Below are 20498 nucleotides of genomic sequence, written 5' to 3' on the forward strand. Positions count from 1 at the left end.
CTCCTTTTATTCTATTTTGATGAGGTTTTTTTTAGAAAACTGCCCATTGTTTATGTATTGATTTTTGGCCTGGATGTAAAATACTTATCTGCCAACTATTCTGGTCAAACCATTATGCAAGAGATTGTTGCAGATGATAGTATTAACAGTTTTTAAGCTCTAGTTTCCACTGTGTGTGGTTCCCAGAGTCCTGAAGGCAGGCTGGCATCTTTCTAGATTCTCCTGGGTAGACTTTTGCCTCTTCTAATCTCCTTAGCTCCCTTCTCCTCCCTCATATATTCCAGGTTATGCCTTCCTTTGCTCAGATTCAGAATCTTTCATTGCTTTTTCCTTTTCCAGAAATGTTTAGAAATATTTTGCTTGCTAATAGCTTCCCTCCTGTTTTCTTCATTGTTGTGAATTTAGCATTTTTCTAATGTGGCCTTGGGATAAAGAGAGAGTAAATAAATATTTTTGCATATTTGGCAATTTTGAACCAGAAAATTCTCTGTATTCCACTCCTCATTTGATATTTTAATGATTTTTTTGCATTACTTTTTTTTTAAGTATTGGTAATACATGTACATATTACAAAATTCAAGAGGTGCAAAAGGGTATATAGCAAATTTATGTCTCTCTCCCACCCCTCTTCCTTAGGTATCCAGCTTCTTGTGTGTCCTTCTAGAACTATTCTACACAAACATATATGCTTTTTAATTTAAAAAATGCAAACAGATGCACAAAGACATTATTTTATACTTTAGTTTTGCACATTATCTTGGAGATCACTCCATATTGGTACAGCAAAGAACTTTTAAAAAATTATTTTAAATCCTCCCTCATGCTAGAAACCATCCAGATTCCAGCTATCCTAAGACTGGGATTCATATCAAGGGTCTACAAGTGATATCAAGGCAAACATTTGACAATACATTTCTTGCTTGAAATATGAACTCGTTATCTCTAGTGAACTACTGAAAACACACTTTTAAAAAGAAAGTACTGACTCTATCCCAAACAAGAGGTTATTAACTGGAAATCTCCCTCGAATACTTACATCTCACCTTGGAAAGAAGGTTCTTTGTACTGGTGTTACTTTTATAACAACACAATCCTTGATCTGTTAGGTTTCCTGAGTTGATGTGCAGGTGAGTGACAGAAGGAAGGAAGGGAAAAAATGTGTCTTTGGCTGCCAACGTTTATTTTAAATCTTTATCACTGCATGACATTTTCATAAATTCCAGATATGAGTGGTTGTTAAGGAAGACATCAACAAAGAACCTCTTCTTTGCTAACCGGAACAATTGAAAGAAAAATCACTATTGAGTATATATCATATCAGTTTCAGAGTCAATTATGTTGATACTGTCACACTGGAACAAAGAAATAAACTAGATATATGTGTAAAAAGTTAAAAAACTTCTGCAAAATGTTTCACTAATGAATACATTATAATTTATTTAACATTCCTTTACTGATCCACTTTTCTCTTTAATCTTTTGCTTTTATAAACAAAGCTACAATGAACTTCCTTTCATACACAGTATTTCATACACAAATGAATAAATCTGATAAATTCCTAGACATGAAATTAATGGTAAATTGCCAGTTTTCTTGTGTGTGTGGTTGTGTGCTTCAGTTAATGCCAATAATGTATGAGACTGCCTATGTCCCCACACCTTTAGCCATGGTACCAGTTAAGATCCAATCATGAAGTGAAAGTGTTAGTTGCCTGGTTGTGTTGGACTTTGTGATCCTATGGACTGTAGCCCACCAGGCTCCTCCGTCCATGGGATTCTTTAGGCAAGAATACTGGAGTTGGTTGCCATTTCCATGTTCAGAGGACCTTCCTGACCCAGGGGTTGAACACACATCTCCTGCGCTGGCCAGAGGATTCTTTACCTCTGGGCCATCAGGGAAGCTCAGTCATATGCCATACCAATTATTTAAACAGAGTTTTATGTGAAGAATTGTTACCTTGGTAAAAAGTTGTGAAGAAGAGATTTAAGACAAGGAAAGAATACTAAATTATCACAGAAGTAGCAATTGCAGAAAGCAGCTGCCATCTCTAAGGCTGGAGGAGCATGTGAAGAGGTTGAAATAATTAAAACTTAGAAGCTTAGAGGAGGGAACCGCACAGTATTGAATACAGACCTCTTTGGAGGAGGATTTTATTCAGCTGATGCTGTGAGCTTGGAGGAAGGACCCTGGGGACCCGACCAAACTGCAACTGAGGGAGCACTAATTGGTTAGAGATGGTTCACTGAGACAGAAAAGGTGAGGTTAACTTTTTTAAAAAAAATTATTTTATTTTTAATTGGAGGATAATTGCTTTACAACGTTGTATTCATTTCTGCCATACAACAACAGAAATCAGCCATAAGTGTAACATGTGTCTCCTCCCTCTTGGACCTCCCTTCTACCCTCCACCCCATCCTCCCCCTCTGCCTGTGTGCTAAGTCACTTCAAGTTGTGTCTGACTCTTTGGACTGTAGCCCACCAGTCTCCTCTGTCCAAGGGATTCTCCAGGCAAGAATACTGGCATGGGTTTCCGTGCCCTCCTCCAGGGGATTTTCCCGATCCCAGAGATTGAACCTCGATCTCTTAGGTCTTTCCTGCATTAGCAGAGCGGTTCTTTACCACTAGCACCACCTGGGAAGCCCCCATCCCACACCTCTATCTTGTCACAGAGTACCGGGTTCAGCTCCCTGTGTTATATAGCAACTTCCCATTCGCTATATTCAAAGTGATGGAAAAACTACAAATTGGATTCAACTACTGCAATGGCTAAGCACTAATGCTGCAAGTGAAAAAAAGCTGCTGGGCCAACTGGCAGGAGCAGGAAGTTGAGAGGGCAGACAGTCTCTTCTGCTTTCAGCCTCCCCACCCTACTTCCCCTCCAGTATCTTATACTGGCAGAACCCACCAGGACACCAGATGGTAAAGCAGTGATGTGGTGAGCAACCCTAGCTCCAACATCCCAGGGTTTGGAAGGATGGAACTGAAGTCGGAAGACAACTCGAAGATCACCAGTGCACCCCGGTTTTCACCCGTTGCTAATGTGACAAGTGAAAACTTAGAGCTTGTAGTTTTGACTAGCATTTTCTTTATTGAGGCTGAGGTCGAATTCCCCTTAATTTTTAAGGGTTGCTTGATTTTTCCTTTCTGTGAGCAATTATCTTTTGATATCCTTTGTTCATTCTTGGTTTCTTTGGACATCGTTTCTGTTTCTTAAACAAGAAAGAAATTAGGCTTTTGAATACAACGTGAGTTGGAAATAACTTCTCCATGTTTGTCAGTTATCTTTTGCTAGATGGTGGCTTTTCTATGTATGCATATTTATGTTTGCAGAGTTCAGTTTTATCATTATTTTCTTTTGTGACTACACCTGTAGAAAGACCTTTCCAATTTTGAGATGATAAAAATGTTCTTCCATTTTTTTTTATAGTCCTTTTATGGTTTTGGTTTTAAAATTTAAATATTTGTTCAATTTGGATTTTTTTTTCCTGTTATATAGTATGAAGTATTTAGCCATATGTTTCTTTTCTGCTTACTATCCAGATGTCCCAACACCATTTATTGAATAATCCATATTTTCTCCAATTTGAAAACTAAATTTTATTGTAACCCCTGTATGGCTTAAAAATTTTTTTTTTCTGGACTTTCTAATCAGTTTCATTGATTTGTCTCTTCATGTATTAGCACCACACTATTTTAATTACTCTAGCTTTATACTGTGGTTAAATATCTCCTAGAGCATTTCTTTCTCATTGTTTTCCCTTTATAGAATCTTGACTATTCTTGATTCTGTTGTCTCCTGTAGGAACATTATGATCAGCTTGTCTAATTTTAAAGCATATTCATAGTTTCATTTAGATTGTACAAAAATATAGATTATGAAAGTGCTGAAATTGTCATGTTGAGTTTTCCTATTTAAAAATACAGTGTACCTTTTAGTGTTTTTCTTCTTTTGCCTTTTTAAGTATATTCCAAGATGCTTTCTCTACTGTTTTTCTCATTTGCAGTCACATACATCTTGCTTTGGTATCTTCCTATACCCCAGGTTTATCGTCACTGCATATGGCAGCCACACTTCTTATATTGTGTTCAGAGTTACAGATATCTTGAGGTTTAATCAAAGGTAGAGTTTGCCATTTTGTTTTTCTTCTTGCTTTTGGGTAATTGAGAGAATAAGGAGAACAGCTTTTTCTTGTTATTAAAAAATCAGATGTTGTTTCAAATACATGCTGAAATACTCTGGGATCCTGTCACATTGACTGCAAGAAACCCAGTTTTTATCACCAAATATTTCTGGGAATCTCTGAAATGATAAATAGTTCTGCAAATATACTCAATATCATTGCCACCTCAGGTAGGCATCCATGCCTCAACCATTCTGTAGTTAGCATTTACCTATCTCAAGACCAGGGTGTTACCATTTTCACCTGTTCCACCTGTTTTCATCCTAGGATAAATACTTCCCTGGTGGTACATTATGGCCTCCCAAGGAGTAACAGGAACAATGATTCTGGATTCTCAATTTCTGTATGCTTTCATAAAACCAATCTGCCTGAGAATATGCCAGAGGTCTGTAGTCTATCTTTTCTGACACCTCTTCCACTCTTTTACTTTTACAGTTTGTTAAGAAAAGGCATCAGTCTCATCCATTCTAGGTCTTACTATGAGCATTGGCCTGGGATGGAAAAGCTTCTAGGGAGAAACCAAAGGGGCGCTTGATAATTCTGGTGCTGGTATTGAGAAAGTGAATGCCTGCAGTGATTGGTAGCAAGGCATTTTGCAACTCAAGTAGTTTCAATTCTTCCTCCCTTGAAGCTGAAGGAAGCTTTAGAGGGGTTGTCAGTGGATAGGTGATTTAATTTTTGTTGATTATTGTTTTTGCATGTATCTTGTAAAGAATGAAAGAAAATGAAGGGCATTATTATAATAAAACTCCTTGCATTTGCACCTACTTTTATATATATATAAATAAAATTGATAAATTGTCTCTATGAATGAAAAATGTTCATTTATGTATATATGAACTAACTTTAAAAAGTCACATCTATCTCATTAAGAAATGCACTCCCTGCCAAAACATACATTTGAAATTTGACATTACTTATCAAAATCACCTACAAATAAAAATTAGAATAATAACCTAATTAGAAGAAACTCTAGCATTTAGATCTTTACAGCCACTAGAAATGAAATGAATTTTTATTAATATACTTTTGTTGCAGAGAATTATGATCGGGTAGTCAATAAAATACTTTCAAGCATAAAATTTACATTATGATAAATTTCTATGGGTAAGTGGGTTGAAAATATAAGTTCTAGGAGGAAAAGAAATGATATAAAGTTTTGACTATTAAAATAGAACTTGTTAATGTTTTAATGGATGAAGTATATGAAATCTTAATATTCTGTGGAATGTATTTAACAAATGACGTAACAATTGGATTAAAAAATGGTGATATTTATAATATGCCAGAAGTTATGTTAGCAATTAGGAGAAGGTACACAGACTTTTCTAAATTGTGCTAGAGGATTTTCAAGCTAAAAATCCAAACAAACCCCAAGCCCCAGAAAAACAAAATCTCTTGGCTATTGCCTTAAACCTTCCGTGCAAGGAAATATTCAGTTTTAACCTGAAACTTTGAGAATAAGAAAACAGATTAATGAACATACAGGGACGGTAAATAGACCCAAGGTGAATCTAGTTTGGGAGTCTGGGGGCATGGATTACTCTATAAGGGTGCCCTACTGGACCAGTCTTTGCCTGGCTGTGGGTTCTACTATATAGATGCCCCTGAGCCCATATTAAAGGGGTACCCTCCCTCTCCACCTCAATGAGTGTACTTTTGAACCTAAACCTTTTTAATCTAGAAGCCAGCTTCCAGAAGCACAGGACATGGAATAGTTTCCTACTCTCTTCAGGTGTAAATCTCTTTACATTTAAAGTAGGAAATATCAATCCACTCCAGTATTCTTACCTAGAGAATCCCATGGACAAAGGAGCCCAGAGGGCTACAGTCTATAGGGTCACAAAGAGTTGGACACGACTGAGTGAATTGACTTGACTCTTTTTTTTTTTTCAAGAGGGTATTAAATCTTTTATTGATTACACATGATAATGGATGATACACAAGCTTCATTCCCATCTATAACTTTTATCTGGTACCATAATTCAATTTAGATATATTGCATAGGATGTGCCAACAATCATTAATAACCAAAAAAAAAAAAAAAAAAAAACCCAAAAAACTCCATGACTTTGCATGGGTGACCCTTTTAATGGTGAACTCCAGGTCACAACACAGTAACTGTCAGTTCAACTACACCAAGGTTCTGAAGACAACAGCTTCTCCACCAAGCAGGTTGTAAATAAATTTCAAATGGAACCTGGTATCACCCTGAAGGAATTCTAACTTCACACTGTTGGGGTAGTTTACCAAAATGGCTTCATAGTAGACTAACTTTACACAGCACATTAAAAAAAAAAAGACATTTATTCAGCGTCATGATCAGACTATTACATTTAGCAATCAACAGCATGGGTGCAAAAAAAAAAAAAAAAAAATCTACATTAAAACCCTTTGTTGGAATGTTTTACACTTTCTTTTTTCTTTTTTCCATTTATTTTTATTAGTTGGAGGCTAATTACTTTACAATATTGTAGTGGTTTTTGTCATACATTGACATGAATCAGCCATGGATTTACATGTATTCTCCATCCCAATCCCCCCTCCCACCTCCCTCTCTACCCGATACCTCTGGATCTTCCCAGTGCACCAGGCCTGAGCACTTGTCTCATGCATCCCACCTGGGCTGGTGATCTGTTTCACATAGATAATATACATGTTTCGATGCTGTTCTCTCAAAACATCCCACCCTCGCCTTCTCCCACAGAGTTCAAAAGTCTGTTCTGTACTTCTGTGTCTCTTTTTCTGTTTTGCATATAGGGTTATCATTACCATCTTTCTAAATTCCATATATATGTGTTAGTATGCTGTAATGTTCTTTATCTTTCTGGCTTACTTCACTCTGTATAATGGGCTCCAGTTTCATTCATCTCATTAAAACTGATTCAAATGAATTCTTTTTAATGGCTGAGTAATATTCCATGGTGTATGTGTACCACAGCTTCCTTATCCATTCGTCTGCTGATGGGCATCTAGGTTTTACTTCCATGTCCTGGCTATTATAAACAGTGCTGTGATGAGTATTGGGGTGCACGTGTCTCTTTCAGATCTGGTTTACTTGGTGTGTATGCCCAGAAGTGGGATTGCTGGGTCATATGGTAGTTCTAGTTCCAATTTTTTAAGGAATCTCCACACTTTCCACAGAACAGAAACTAAAATAACCTGTTATACAATTAGTCACAAGTACAGTCCTCAAGTTTTTTACCCATACACATGAGTATTGTCTAAAACATGTCTTCTTTGTAGCAGCTAGGCCCTGCCACCACTGTGCTTGGCTGAGTTCACAAATCTGTTGTAACCTGTAGCTTCCCTGTCACTTCTCTGGCTCTCCTCTCCTGCTAAGCTTTGTTTCCTGGCAGTAATTAAAACCTTCTGCCACTGCCATAGCTACTGCTGCTGCTGGAACCACCATAGCCACCTTGGTTTCGTGGTTTGGCAAAGTATTGGCCTCCAGCACCACAGGAGCCAGAACTTCTGCCTCCGAAGTTTCCTCCTTTCATGGGTCCAAAATTTGAAGACTGATTGCTGTAATTGCCAAAATCATTGTAGCTTCCGCCACCTCCAAAATCGCTTCTGTCATTACCAAATCCATTATATCCATCCCCACTGCCACCATATCCGCCACCACCATGGCTGCCACCAAAGCCACCTTGACCACTGAAGTTTCCTCCACGACCAAAGTTGTCATTCCCACCAAAACCACCTGCACGACTGCCACCAAAGTTTCCAGAACCACTTCGACCTCTCGGGCTGGATGAAGCACTAGCCATCTCTTGCTTAGACAGGGCTTTTCTCACTTCACAGTTGTGGCCATTCACAGTGTGGTATTTCTGAATGACAATCTTGTCTACAGAGTCATGGTCATCAAAGGTTACAAAAGCAAAGCCTCTCTTTTTGCCACTGCCTCGGTCAGTCATGATTTCAATTACTTCAATTTTTCCATATTGTTCAAAATAATCTCTCAGGTGATGTTCTTCAGTGTCTTCTTTAATGCCACCAACAAAATCTTTTTCACAGTTAAGTGGGCACCAGGTCTTTGAGAATCTTCTCTTGACACGGCCCTCTTTGGTTCCACAACTCTTCCTTCCACCTTGTGTGGCCTTGCATTCATGGCCGCATCCACCTCATCCACCGTGGCGTATGTGACAAACCCGAAGCCTCTGGAATGCTTGGTGTTTGGATCCCTCATTACCACACAGTCTGGGAGCGTTCCCCATTGCTCAAAATGGCTCCTCAGACTCTCATCGGTTGTTTCAAAGCTCAATCCTCCGATGAAGAGCTTCTGCAGCTGTTCGGGCTCTTTGGGAGACTCTGATTTAGACATGTAGGCAGTGGAGGCGGGGAAGTCTTCAACGATGCTTTCTTGGTGGCTTCCACGGGCAGAAAGCGACTTGACTCTTAAGGTGAAGCCCCAATTTACCTGTGAAACCTTGCCTACCTGCCAGAATAAGTATTGCTGCCTATTTCCTTTGGGAAGCTGAAATACACACAGGTTCTGATGTGTGGCCTTATCCTTAGGCTTCCCGTGGTAGACAGACATAAGTTCCTTTGACACTATCTGAATTATTTTGTCTTAAATAACATCACTTAAGGGGCATAATTAAGGGACATTGTTAAGGGCAACAATATGGCCTAATTTTTTTCCCTCACTGTTCTCCAATGATGAAACAGTAAATGAGAATATCTTTTCTAGTCATCTCTATTGGTGAGAAAGGACTTGAAAAATAGCATGCAGACCTCCCAAGAATCAGTAAGAAACTCACACACAGGGAAGATAAATTTACCTATTAGAATACAATCTGCAAAGATAAAGATATGTTAAATGGCACATGCAATTTACATCCCTTAACAGAGCACAGCCTGCTCAGCTGAAACATTTTACGTTTGATAATTTCAACATCTTTTCCAAGTTCAATGGGAGGGCTTAAAAATACATCAGAAAGTTAAAGGAACCTTCAAGTGATTTTTTTTCCCCTCCAGAACCAAAGGTGGTCTTGCCCAAAAAGCTCCTTTCTGAAACTCTTAAGGGACTACATTGCAGACTAACCAAGGATGATCTCATTGCATAGTTTAAAATTTTCTGGCTGATCCCACTTTCATATCCTGCCAATTTGCCAAACCAGAGAACACGAAGAGTAGCCCATTAGTTTCTCCCAGGGTCACTGCAGATTTTTATCGTACAAATATAGATTATCATAAGAACTCACAAGAAAAAGAGAGGCACATATGCAGTCTCTTAGCTATGTTGCTTACTTGCTTTGCAACTGGGCCATATGGGGCTGGGTATATATCTTCTTTTTAAACATTTTCTTAATAAGATTGTACAACATGATTGTTGTTTAGTTGCTAATGAATGCATTTTCATTATCAACAATTCAGAGTTTATAGGTGAAGTTAAAACCAAACAAGAACAAAAATCACTAATGACCTCTACTAATTCTATTTACCCCTTTTAGAGTCACTTTCATCTTATTATTTTTGTATTTATCCTCTCAGATCCTCTCTCCTCTTAAACACATATAAAAGTGTAGTTACTTTTCAGCAACTTTTTTTTTTTTTTGTAAACTCAACAATATATTCTGGAGATTTTCCCCTGAGAATGAGATTTTGGCTACCTTACTTTAAAAAATTGCCTTATAGTATTAGTGTTCTGTAATATGTGACTATTTTGAAATTCTCCTTCTTATAGACAGTTGGTCCCAATCCCTCATAATTTTACAACTATCCATGTACATGGCTCTTTGTACATACTTATGAAGTATTTCCCTATAAAGCACTTATAAAGTACTTATAAAGGTTTTCCCCATTTTTTTTCTTGGTTCATTTGCCATTTTATTCCTCTTTTAGATTTTTAGGTGCAAACTGTAAGTCATAGGCTTTGCAAATGTTTTCTACTCCTCTGTATCTTGTCATTTAAGGTTTGAATGATGTCTTCAGAAGTTAAATCTTTATAGCTAAATATAGCAATTTTTAACTTTAGTTTTGTTTTTACACCTTTTAAGAAAACCAAATCATAAACTAGTTTCATATATATTTTTATAATTTAAATGTTTCTATGCTTATATGGATAATTTATTTTTGAGAATGTTGTGAACTTGGATACTATTTTGTATCTAAATTGTAGCTGATTGTGTTAATACTGTCTATGGCCAAAGTGTCTTTTTGTCTACAAATCTGAATGCAACCTTTATCAAACATTAAATTATATTTATTTATTTTTGGATGTCTTGTGTTCAAGCTCTGTCTGTTATAGCCCTCGTTATATGCTATGCTAGATAATAGACTTTATGTTTTGATACCTGGTAAAGTGAGTCCCTACAGTTTTATTTTAATTTTTATACTACATAATTATTTTTGTAGTTTGCTCTTTGTTATTAAAGATCTTCTTACTATCTTAATGTTGCTTTTGAACTGGAATACTTTTTTTGGTGGGGGTGGAACTTGTCATGTATTTGGTCACTCTCTTCTAATTATTAGTTGGTTGTTTTGAATTTTCTGGATAAGTAATTCTATCCTTTGCAAACAATTTTAGTTTTGTATATTCCTTCCCAATATTTATAGTTTGTTTTTATTATTGTCTATTGCTAAGATCACTAAATAATTTGAATAGTAGGTATGAGAGAAGGGATCTCTTTTATTCCTGACTTGTAATGCTTGTTTCCATGTTAAGAATATTTGCAAGTTTATTGTTAAATATGCTTCTCAAATGAAGTTCTTGTCTATTGGTAACTTGTTAATTTAACTGAGGATTTAAGTTTTATTAAATTCTCAGTATGATTACTTAATATGGTCTTTTGCTCCTTTAATTAGGTAGAGTATTTTAATGTTTTTTTCCTGTTAAAACATTCTTGCATTCTTGGGATAAATGCTGTCTGGTTGTAAGGAATGTACGTACTTTCCATTCAATGTAATGATGAAGATGATTTGTTAATATTTGTATAAATTTTTATATTTGCATTCTTACATGAAATCAGTGTACAGTTTTCTTACTCTCTTCTTGTCTTGAATTTGTATCATTATATTAGCATTATAAAATGAGTTATTTAACTTTTGTCTCTTTCTATAGTCTGATACAGTTGGCATATTTTGGGAAGGATTTATTTTTTAGCCGTAACCTAGCACTTATCCATAAACCATCTGGGACCAGTGCATTTTAAGGGGAATGGATCTTTGTAGACTTTTCAATTTCTCCTATAATATTGATCTTGTAACATTTATTTCTATTCTTTCTCCAGTTTTGAAAGTTCATATTTTCCTAGAAATTGTCCAATTCATTTAGATTTCATTTTGTCAGTATAGTATAAACTTATATAGTAGTAGTAGTCTCGTTGTAGTTTTATCTCTTTTCTCATTCCTATTATGGTTTATTCATATCTTCTTTGTCTCTGATCAAACATATGGTCTACTTTACTGATTTTTTTCCAGTAATCTGCCTTTGCTTTTAATACCTGAATTTCTAATCTGTTTTATTTGTGTTTTAATAATATTTGATTTTATTGTCACTACTACTTTCATGTCATTTTCTGTGAGAGCTTTTTTTTTTTGGCACTTTCCTTGCTATTAAAAAATGTTTATTTTTTTTTGTGTGGGGGGTCAAGCTTCTATACATTTTATTTTCCCAACTCTGCTAAAGACAAGAACTGAATTAATATATTACTAATAGCTCCTATCTTATTGGGCTACTTTTATTTGTGAATAATAGATTTTTTTCACATGAATACGATTTCAAATCTGGGCAAGATCTCCTCAATATGAGTAAAAGTGTGTCCAGCATGTGATTTTCTCTTTTTTAAAAAAATTAGTTATTTTTAATTGGAGGAAAATAGCTTTGCAATATTGTGCTGATTTCTGCCATACACCAACATGAATCAAGCATAAGTATACATTTATCCTTGTGTGTACAGGAACTTCCCATTCAGTTCAGTCACTCAGTCATGTCCGACTCTTTGAGACCCCATGGACTACAGCATGCCAGGCCTCCCTGTCCATCACCAATTCCCAGAGCTTATTCAAACTCATGTCCATCGAGTTGGTAATGCCACCCAACCATCTCATTCTCTGTTGTCCCCTTCTCCTCCTTCCTTCAATCTTTCCCACCATCAGGGTCTTTTCCAATGAGTCAGTACTTCAAATCACGTGGCCAAAATATTGGAGTTTCAGCTTCAGCATCAGTCCTTTCAATGAATATTCAGGACTGATTTCCTTTAGGATGGACTGGTTGCATCTCCTTGCCATCCAAGGGACTCTCAAGAGTCTTCTCCAACACCACAGTTCAAAAGCATCAATTCTTCGGTGCTCAGCTTTCTTTATAGTCCAAATCTCACATCCATACATGACCACTGGAAAAATCATAGTCTTGACTAGACAGACCTTTGTTGAGAAAGTAATGTCTCTGCTTTTTAATATGCTGTCTTGCTTGGTCATAGCATATTAAAAAGCAGAGACATTACTTTCTCAACAAAGGTCCATCTAGTCAAGGCTATGGTTTTTCCAGTGGTCATGTATGGAAGTGAGAGTTGGACAGCGAAGAAAGCTGAGCGCCGAAGAATTGATGCTTTTGAACTGTGGTGTTGGAGAAGACTCTTGAGAGTCCCATTGGATGGCAAGGAGATCCAACCAGTCCATCCTAAAGGAGATCAGTCCTGGGTGTTCATTGGAAGGATTGATGCTGAGGCTGAAACTCCAATACTTTGGCCACCTCATGCGAAGAGTTGACTCACTGGAAAAGACCCTGATGCTGGGAGGGATTGGGGGCAGGAGGAGAAGGGGATGACAGAGAATGAGATGGCTGCATGGCATCACCGACTCGATGGGCATGAGTTTGAGTGAACTCCGGGAGTTGGTGATGGACAGGGAGGCCCGGCGTGCTGCAGTCCATGGGGTAGCAAAGAGTTGGACATGACTGAGCCACTGAACAGAACTGAGGTTGGTCACAGCTTTTCTTCCAAGGAGCAAGACTCTTTTAATTTTATGGCTGCAGTGATTTTGGATCCCTCCAAAATAAAGTCTGTCACTATTTCCATTGTTCCCTCATCCATCTGCCCTGAAGTGGTGAGACTGGATGCCATGACCTAGGTTTTCTGAATGTTGAGCTTTAAGCCAACTTTTTCACTCTTCTCTTTCACTTTCTTTTTTTTTTTTCCCCCATTTATTTTTTATGAGTTGGAGGCTAATTACTGTACAATATTGTAGTGGTTTTTGCCATACATTGAAATGAATCAGCCATGGATTTACATGCGCTCCCCATCCTGAACCCCCCCTCCCACCTCCCTCCCCATCCCATCCCTCGGGGTCATCCCATTGCACCAGCCCTGAGCACTTGTCTCATGCATCCAACCTGGACTGGCGATCTGTTTCACACTTGATAATATACATGTTTCAATGCTGTTCTCTAAGATCATCCCACCCTCGCCTTCTCCCATGGAGTCCAAAAGTCTGTTCTATACATCTGGGTCTCTTTTTCAGTCTTGCATATAGGGTTATCATTACCATCTTTCAAAATTCCATATATATGCATTAGTATACTGTATTGGTGTTTATTTTTCTGGTTTACTTCACTCTGTATAATGGGCTCCAGTTTCATTCATCTCATTAGAACTGATTCAAGTGAATTCTTTTTAATAGCTGAGTTTATTCCATGGTGTATGTGTACCACAGCTTCCTTATCCATTCGTCTTCTGATGGGCATCTAGGTTGCTTCCATGTCCTGGCTATTATAAACAGTGCTGTGATGAACATTGGGGTGCACGTGTCTCTTCCAGATCTAGTTTCCTCGGTGTGTATGCCCAGGAGTGGTATTGCTGGGTCATATGGTAGTTCTATTTCCAGTTTTTTAAGGAATCTCCAACTGTTCTCCATAGTGGCTGTACTAGTTTGCATTCCCACCAACAGTGTAAGAGGGTTCCCTTTTCTCCACACCCTCTCCGGCATTTATTGCTTGTACACTTTTGGATAGCAGCCATTCTGACTGGCTTGTAATGGTACCTCATTGAGGTTTTGATTTGCATTTCTCTGATAATGAGTGATGTTGAGCATCTTTTCATGTGTTTGTTAGCCATCTGTATGTCTTCTTTGGAGAAATGTCTGTTTAGATCTTTGGCCCATTTTTTGATTGGATCATTTATTTTTCTGGAATTGAGCTTCAGGAGTTGCTTGTATATTTTTGAGATTAATCCTTTGTCTGTTGCTTCATTTGCTATTATTTTCTCCCATTCTGAAGGCTGTCTTTTCACCTTACTTGTAGTTTCCTTTGTTGTGCAAAAGCTTTTAAGTTTCATTAGGTCCCATTTGTTTATTTTTTGCTTTTATTTCCAATATTCTGGGAGGTGGGTCATAGAGGATCTTGTTGTGATTTATGTCAGAGAGTGTTTTGCCTATGTTCTCCTCTAGGAGTTTTATAGTTTCTGGTCTTACATTTAGATCTTTAATCCATTTTGAGTTTATTTTTGTGTATGGTGTTAGAAAGTGTTCTAGTTTCATTCTTTTACAAGTGGTTGACCAGTTTTCCCAGCACCACTTGTTAAAGAGGTTGTCTTTTTCCATTGTATATTCTTGCCTCCTTTGTCGAAGATAAGGTGTCCATACGTACATGGATTTATCTCTGGGCTTTCTATTTTGTTCCATTGATCTATATTTCTGTCTTTGTGCCAGTACCATACTGTCTTGATGACTGTGGCTTTGTAGTAGAGCCTGAAGTCAGGCAGGGTGTTTCCTCCAGTTCCATTCTTCTCTCTCAAGATTGCTTTGGCTATTCGAGGTTTTTTGTATTTCCATACAAATTGTGAAATTATTTGTTCTAGTTCTGTGAAGAATACCGTTGGTAGCTTGATAGGGATTGCATTGAATCTATAGATTGCTTTGGGGTAGCATACTCATTTTCACTATATTGATTCTTCTGAGCCATGAACATGGTATATTTCTCCATCTATTTGTGTCCTCTTTGATTTCTTTCATCAGTGTTTTATAGTTTTCTATGTATATGTCTTTTGTTTCTTTAGGTAGATATACTCCTAAGTATTTTATTCTTTTTGTTGCAATGGTGAATGGTATTATTTCCTTAATTTCTCTTTCTGTTTTCTCATTGTTAGTGTATAGGAATGCAAGGGATTTCTGTGTGTTCATTTTATATCCTGCAACTTTACTATATTCATTGATTAGCTCTAGTAATTTTCTGGTAGAGTCTTTAGGGTTTTCTATGTAGAGGATCATGTCATCTGCAAACAGTGAGAGTTTCACTTCTTCTTTCCTATCTGGATTTCTTTTATTTCTTTTTCTGTTCTGATTGCTGTGGCCAAAACTTCCAAAACTATGTTGAATAGTAGTCGTGAGAGTGGGTACCCTTGTCTTGTTCCTGAATTTAGGGGAAATGCTTTCAATTTTTCACTATTGAGGATAATGTTTGCTGTGTGTTTGTCATATATAGCTTTTATTATGTTGAGGTATGTTCCTTCTATTCCTGCTTTCTGGAGAGGTTTTTTTAAAATCATAAATGGATGTTGAATTTTGTCAAAGGCTTTTGCTGCATCTATTGAGATAATCATATGGTTTTTATCTTTCAATTTGTTAATGTGGCATATTACATTGATCGATTTGTGGATATTAAAGAATCCTTGCATCCCTGGGATAAAGCCCACTTGGTCATGATGTATGATCTTTTTAATATGTTGTTGGATTCTGTTTGCTAGAATTTTGTTAAGGATTTTTGCATCTATGTTCATCAGTGATATTGGTCTGTAGTTTCCTTTTTTTGTGGCATCTTTGTCTGGTTTTGGAATTAGGGTGATGGTGGCCTCATAGAATGAGTTTGGAAGTTTACCTTCCTCTGCAATTTTCTGGAGGAGTTTGAGTAAGATATGTGTTAGCTCTTCTCTAAATCTTTGGTAGAATTCAGCTGTGAAGCCATCTAGTCCTGGGCTTTTGTTTGCTGGAAGATCTGATTACAGTTTCGATTTCTGTGCTTGTGATGGGTCTGTTAGTATCTTCTGTTTCTTCCTGATTCAGTTTTGGAAAGTTATACTTTTCTAGGAATTTTCCATTTCTTCCAAGTTGTCCATTTTATTGGCATAGAGCTGCTGGTAGTAATCTCTTATGATATTTTGTATTTCAGTGTTGTCTGTTGTGATCTCTCCATTTTCATTTCTAACTTTGTTGATTTGGTTCTTCTCCTTTTGTTTCTTAATGAGTCTTGCTAACGGTTTGTCAGTTTTCTTTATCTTTTCAAAAAACCAGCTTTTAGCTTTGTTGATTTTTGCTATGGTCTGTTTTGTTTCTTTTGCATTTATTTCTGCCCTAATTTTTAAGATTTCTTTACTTCTATTAACCCTGGGGTTCTTCATTTCTTCCTTCGCTAGTTGCTTTAGGTGTAGAGTTAGGTTATTTATTTGGCTTTTTTCTTGTTTCTTGATGTAAGCCTGTAATGCTATGAACCTTCCCCTTAGCACTGCTTTTACACTGTCCTATAGGTTTTGGGTTGTTGTGTTTTCATTTTCATTCATTTCTATGCATATTTTGATTTCTTTTTTGATTTCTTCTGTGATTTGTTGGTTATTCAGAAGCGTGTTATTTAGCCTCCATATGTTTGAATTTTTAACAATTTTTTCCCTGTAATTGAGATCTAATCTCACTGCACTGTGGTCAGAAAACATGACTGGAATGATTTCAATTTTTTTGAATTTACCAAGGCTAGATTTATGGCCCAGGATGTGATCTATTCTGGAGAAGGTTCCGTGTGCACTTGAGAAAAAGGTGAAATTGATTATTTTGGGGTGAAATGTCCTATAGGTATCAATTAGGTAGCTGGTCCATTGTGTCATTTAAAGTTTGTGCTTCCTTGTTAATTTTCTGTTTAGTTGATCTATCCGTAGATGTGAGTGGGGTATTAAAGTCTCCTACTATTATTGTGTTACTATTAATTTCCCTTTTCATACTTATTAGCATTTGCCATACATATTGTGGTACTACTATGTTGGGTGCATATATATTTATAATTGTTATATCTTCTTCTTGGATTGATCCTTTGATCATTATGTAGTGTCCTTCTTTGTCTCTTTTCATAGCCTTTATTTTAAAGTCTATTTTATCTGATATGAGTATTGCGACTCCTTCTTTCTTTTGGTCTCCATTTGTGTGAAATATTTTTTCCAGCCCTTCAGTTTCAGTCTGTATGTGTCCCTCGTTTTGAGATGGGTCTCTTGTAGACAGCATATATAAGGGTCTTCTTTTTATATCCATTCAACCAATCTTTGTCTTTTGGTTGGGGCATTCAACCCATTTACATAGATAGGTATTGTCCCATTGCCATTTACTTTGTTGTTTTGGGTTCGCGTTTATACAACCTTTCTGTGTTTCCTGTCTAGAGAAGATCCTTAAGCATTTGTTGAAGAGCTGATTTGGTGGTGCTGAATTCTCTCAGCTTTTGCTTGTCTGTAAAGCTTTTGAATTCTCCTTCATATCTGAACGAGATCCTTGCTGGGTACAGTAATCTGGGTTGTAGATTATTCTCTTTCATTACTTTAAGTATGTCCTGCCATTTCCTTCTGGCCTGGAGGGTTTCTATTGATAGATCAGCTGTTATCCTTATGGGAATCCCTTTGTGTGTTATTTGTTGTTTCTCCCTTGCTGCTTTTAATATTTGTTCTTTGTGTTTGATCTTTGTTAATTTGATTAATATGTGTCTTGGGGTGTTTCACCTTGGGTTTATCCTGTTTGGGACTCTCTGGGTTTCTTGGACCTGTGTAACTATTTCCTTCCCCATTTTAGGGAAGTTTTCAGCTATTATCTCCTCGAGTATTTTCTCATGGCCTTTCTTTTTGTCTTCTTCTTCTGGACTCCTGTGATTTGAATGTTGGGGCATTTCACATTGTCCCAGAGGTCCCTGAGGTTGTCCTCATTTCTTTTGATTCTTTTTCTTTTTTCCTCTCTGCTTCATTTATTTCCACCATTTTATCTTCTACCTCACTTATCCTATCTTCTGCCTCCGTTTTTCTACTGTTGGTTCCCTCCAGAGTGTTTTTGATCTCATTTATTGCATTATTCATTTTTAATTGACTCTTTTTTATTTCTTCTAGGTCTTTATTAAACATTTCTTGCATCTTCTCAATCTTTGTCTCCAGGCTATTTATCTGTAACTCCATTTTGTTTTCAAGATTTTGGATCATTTTTATTATCATTATTCTAAATTCCTTTTCAGGTAGATTCCCTATCTCCTCCTGTTTTGTTTGACTTGGTGAGCATTTTTCATGTTCCTTTACCTGCTGGGTATTTCTCTGCCTTTTCACCTTGTTTAGATTGCTGTGTCTGGAGTGGGCTTTCTGTATTTTGGTGGTCTGTGGTTCCTTTTTATTGTGGAGGTTTCTCCCAGTGGGTGGGGTTGGACGATTGGCTTGTCAAGGTTTCCTGCTTAGGGAAGCTTGCGTTGGTGTTCTGGTGCGTGGAACTGGATTTCTTCTTTCTGGAGTGCAATGGAGTGTCCAGCAGTGAGTTTTGAGATGGGTCTATGTTTTTGGTGTGACTTTGGGTGGCCTGTATGTTGACTCTCAGGGCTATGTTCCTGCATTGCTGGAGAATTTGTGTGGTATGTCTTGCTCTGGAACTTATTGGCTCTTGGATGGTGGTTGGTTTCAGTGTTAGGTATGGAGGCTTTTGGACAGTCTCTTATTACTTAATGTTCCCTGTAGTCAGGAGTTCTCTGGTGTTCTCGGGTTTTGGGCTTAAGTGTCCTGCCTCTGGATTTCAGTTTTATCCTTCCAGTAGCCTCGGGACTTCTCCAACTATACAGCACTGATAATAAAACTTCTCGGTTAATGGTGAAAAGATTCTCCATAGGGAGGGACACCCAGAGAGGCTCACAGAGTTACCTGAAGAAGAGGAGAGGGAGAAAGGAGACAGAGATGGTCAGGAGGAGAAAAAGGGGGACTCAAGAGGAGAGAGACAGATCTACGAAGTACTCTGTTCCTTAAGTGTTCTCTGTAGCCCAGAACACCCACAGAGATTCACAGAATTGGATTGAGAAGAGAAGGGGGAGGGAGGAAATAGAGGTGATCTGGGGGAGAAAAAGGAGAGTCAAAAGGGGGAGAGAGTAATCAACACACTCCTGAGTAAAAATGGGTACTGAATATTGGATTCTTAAATGTCCAAAATTGATATCAAATACTGAAAAACAAAGATTAAAAATCTAGAGTAGAGGTTAGACTCTTAAAAATACAGTATTAAAAACAAAAACACAAATAATTTAAGAAATATATATGAAGTTCACTTTACAAATAGGGTCTTTTTTTTTTTTTTGCATGGTTATAGTGAAATGAAAATGAAAATTAAGGAGTAATAGAGGAGTAATAGAGGACTTTAAAATAAAAGAAAAGAAAAAAATTAAAAAAATTTTTTTAATTAAAAAAATAATGAAAATATATGAAAATGATAATGAAAATTAAGGAGTAATAGAGAACTTTAAAAGGAAATAAAAGAAAATGAAAGTTAAAGAGTAATAGAGGAGTAATAGGGAATTTTAAAAGAAAATAAAAGAAAAAATAAAAAAAGAAAATTTAAAAAATAAAAAAATTTTTTTTAAATTAAAATAATAGTAAAAATATATCTAGGAAGTTTTCTGTAGCTGTTGCGATCAGTGTGGGTTCAGTTCAGTTTCAGATAGCTCCTCATTCCAGCTTACACTTCTCGATATCTATAGGCCCCTTCTGGTGTAGTCAGTGTTAACTACAGGGATTTTAATCTGTTGCACCAGTCACTTCTGGAGCAGTTCCCCTTGTTTATTTGGCTTCTGTTTGCTGGTCTCTTCAGTGTCTAATTTCCACCCTGACACAGGCGGGTGGAGGTGGTCTCTTGTTTAGGTTTGCTTGTTCAGTCGTGCTGTGGGGAGGGAGGGGTGCTGTGGACAAACATCACTGGTGTGTGTGGGGAGCAGTCGCAGTGTTCTGGCCACACCGGGTTTGCCCCCGCTCATGGGTGTGTGCTTTCCCCGTCTACACTGCTCAGGCTCCAGGCTGCTCTATAGGGAGCGGGCCCTGAGTTGCGTGCGGTTCCAGTTTTGAGGTACTCCACAAAAGCGCAGACTCAGTTGGGCCTGTGTTTTGTGCCTTCCCCGCCCAAGCAGCTCAGGCAGCCAGGAGCTTGATGGGCCCACTCTCCCTGGGTGCAGTGTACCTTATCTCCCCCGCGGTCCCAGCCTCAATTTCCCTGCGCTCCAGTTGGGTGCGCCTTGTCATTGTTCTGGGGAGCTGGTCTCTAGCCGCAACCCTCCCGGCAGATGTCAACCGTCCGGAATCTCAGGAAGTCTTTGGTTAGAAACTGGGAGCCTGTTTGCAG

General features: G+C 37.5%; 1 pseudogene; it reads right to left on the reverse strand.

Annotated features, from left to right (window-relative positions):
• Positions 1 to 7542: 7542 nt before the first annotated feature.
• LOC133040066 (heterogeneous nuclear ribonucleoprotein A1-like) lies at positions 7543 to 8505 on the reverse strand (annotated as a pseudogene).
• Between the last annotated feature and the right edge of the window lie 11993 nt (positions 8506 to 20498).

Source organism: Dama dama, chromosome 20 (assembly GCF_033118175.1).
Source record: "Dama dama isolate Ldn47 chromosome 20, ASM3311817v1, whole genome shotgun sequence".
NCBI lineage: Eukaryota > Metazoa > Chordata > Mammalia > Artiodactyla > Cervidae > Dama > Dama dama.